Here is a 3,440-nt window from a genome sequence, read left to right on the forward strand (position 1 = left end):
ACATAATACATCATTATTTTCTTTACAGGAACCCCAAATAGTCACTTTAACGTAAATTTGTGATTACTACATATCATTATTTTAACACATAACTCAATCTATTGATAATATATGCACAAAATGCCAAAAGATATAAAATTTTGACAATTTCATATGATTTAACCAATATATTGGACAACATTACAATGTATACATTATCATGTACTACATAAATCAATATTAAAATGGCTACCATTGCCAGACATCAATAAATAATCAATTCATTTAACATAAGTTAATTGTGTACATACAATATGACAAGCGCTAATCTAGGAACTGAGGATACATTATTGAGTAAAACAGACAGACCTCGGGACACCTGGGTGGCTCAGTCAGTTAAGCATCCGACTTCAGCTCAGGTCATGATCACACTGTTCTTGGGTTCAAGCCCTCCGTCGGGCTCTGTGCTGACAGCTCAGAGTCTGGAGACTGCTTCAGATTCTGTCTCCCTGTCTCTCTGCCTCTCCCTAGCTCACACTCTGTCTCTCTCTCTCTCTCAAAAATAAATAAACATTAAAAATATACCAGACAGACCTCTAACAATATTGTCAGAAAATGTTAATATGTACTATGTATTAATCTTATTTCTAATTTATAAAAACATAGTTGGATTTCACTTATTAATATGCCTGTGCTCTTTTCTTCATCATTAAATACATTGTTCTATTGGAGCAGAAGCATTAAAATTCTTAGAATAAAAATAAGTACATATATATAACAGATGAGAAAGAGAATCAGTCTTAAGAGCTGATACGGGTAGATTTTTTCATGAGGTAATAAAAAATTAAGGGACATGGATCTCATGCCAAATTTGTATCAAGTTATTCTAAAATTAAAAAAGCTATGTATCATATAAATATAAGATCTTGAGCCTTCAGCCTGAAATGTCAATGCTGTTTAAAGTTTGTTTTTTTCAATGAAGCATATTTCTATTGATAGCTTTTAAGGCTTTATTTTGGCAAAAACCACATATGACATATTTTGTCAATGAACAAAAGAGCAGAAGAGTGAATTTGTTGCTCTTTGCTTTAGCTAGGACATCCATTTTTTCCTGCCCTCAGACCTTGGTGCTCATTGTTCTCCAGCCTTTGGACTTGAACCAGGACTTGCACCATTTCTCCCTGCCTCTGTTCCCGCCTTTGCACTTCAACTGAATTACACTGCTGGCTTTTTTGGTTCCCCAGTAGATGGCAGACTGTGGAATTTCTCAGCCTCCTTATTTGCATATGCCAATTCCTATAATACATCTCTTCTCTGTCTGTCTCTACATATTCTATTGTTTCTGTTTCTGTGGAGAACCTTGACAAATATAAAGCGGTTCAATTAAACTTATGGTTTTCTGCTGGCTGGATCCATCAATGTCTAATAGAAGAGTGTGGAAATATCCAATACTAATGGTGGATTTATATGTTTCTTCTTGCAGTTTTATCAGTTCTTACCTGATATATTTTGACACAACATCATTAGATGTATTCACTTTAAGAATTGTTATGTCTTCTTGAGGATTGACATTTTATAAATATGTAATGCCCCTTTTTAAAACCTGAAACTTTTCCTTGCTTGAAGCCAGCTTTGCCTGAAATTAATATTGCTATTCCAGGTTTCTCTTGATCAGCGTTAGCATGGTAGGTATTACTTTTAATCCATCTGTCTTTATATTTAAAATGGTTTTCTTTGAGATAACATATTATTCAGTTGTTAGGGGGTTTTGTTTGTTTACCTACTCCGTCAATCTCTCTTTTAATAGGTCTTTTCAGACCATTCACATTGAAGGTGATTATTGATGTAATTGGACTTGTATTTGCCTTTTTTGTAACCATTCATTGCACTTGCTCATTGTTTCTTTCCCTCCTTTTCTACCTTCTTTGGTTTTAATTGAGTATATGATCCCATTTTCACTCTTCTCGCATATTAACAATACTTTTTTTTTTTTTTAGTGACTGTCCTCAATTTTGCAGTATACATTTACAACTAGTCTATATCCATTTGCCAATAACACTGTACTGCTTCACAGTATGTCAAACATTATTCTCAATTCCCCCCTGATATCCTGTATAACTGCTGTCATTTATTTCACTTATCTATAAGCTATAGAACATATACCAAAAACATTATTACTATTAAATTGAACAATTTAGCTATTGGATCAGTTAAGACAAATAGAAGGTTTTTATTTTCATCAATCGTCTTAAAAATTCTAAAATTGTAGATGTTTCTTCACTATAGTTATATTTAAAATTGTAATAACTTTTTCTTTTGGAAAAAAATAACCCTTGATAATTGTTTAAAAATTTAGAAACGCAAAGTGAAAAACTTACCCTAACCCTACCACCAAAATGATATTATTGTTAAATCATGCATTTCTCCCCTCAATCTACCAATAGTACGCTTGGCTTCCTTAAATTTTCATGTTAGAGAGTATTCTAGATTATAGAATCTTAAAAACTATTGAATACTACTGACTTCAGACTACTGACTTCATACTTGCAAGCAGACTCGTATCTTATACCCAGTTTCAGAATACATTGTAATGAAAGTAGATTTTTAAATATTATATTAAGAAAGAATAGGGGCGCCTGGGTGGCGCAGTCGGTTAAGCGTCCGGCTTCAGCCAGGTCACGATCTCGCGGTCCGTGAGTACGAGCCCCGCGTCGGGCTCTGGACTGATGGCTCAGAGCCTGGAGCCTGTTTCCGATTCTGTGTCTCCCTCTCTCTCTGTCCCTCCCCCGTTCATGCTCTGTCTCTCTCTGTCCCCAAAATAAATAAACGTTGAAAAAAAAAAAAAAAAGAAAGAAAGAAAGAACATGCTTTCTTAACCTAATATTAGAATAAGTAGTTATCAATTACATTACTCCTAATAATCACAATGGGAAAGGGCAAAAATTTTAAGTCAACAGCTAGTGCCAGGTACAGATACATAGATAAAAATATATCTAAGGTGTGAAGAGATTCTTAACAGTAGAACCACAGGCAATTCTTTTTCAAAGAAAGATAGACAGTTGTTACAGAGGCTCCAAACTACCTTGGGCTTCTGTAATAAAAAGAAGCAATAAATCACCCCATACATGTTTGATTTCAAAATAAAATCTAATATTCTTAGAGGGTAAAATAGTGAACATTTCTCTTGATTTAAGCTGAGTGTCAGTTATTCCTTGAAAGTTAAAGTTAAGGCCTCTGCTTCTTATTGTTTATACATAAACAGCTCTGTAGAACAAAAGAAAATGAACAACCAGTTCATCGGGTGTCCGGTTTTGGTTATTCCAATTATAATTTATTTTTCTTTTTTAGGAACTACTTTATATACATATATTTATGTAAATGTTGAAATAGTATGAATTCTTTTTTATAAACTTACAAACTTTATAAACATAATTGAATATATTCAGACTATTGTGAATTAG

This window comes from Lynx rufus, unplaced genomic scaffold (genome assembly GCF_022079265.1).
Source record: "Lynx rufus isolate CCGP_SWC_20201006 ecotype Redwood Valley unplaced genomic scaffold, mLynRuf1.p SCAF_1, whole genome shotgun sequence".
NCBI lineage: Eukaryota > Metazoa > Chordata > Mammalia > Carnivora > Felidae > Lynx > Lynx rufus.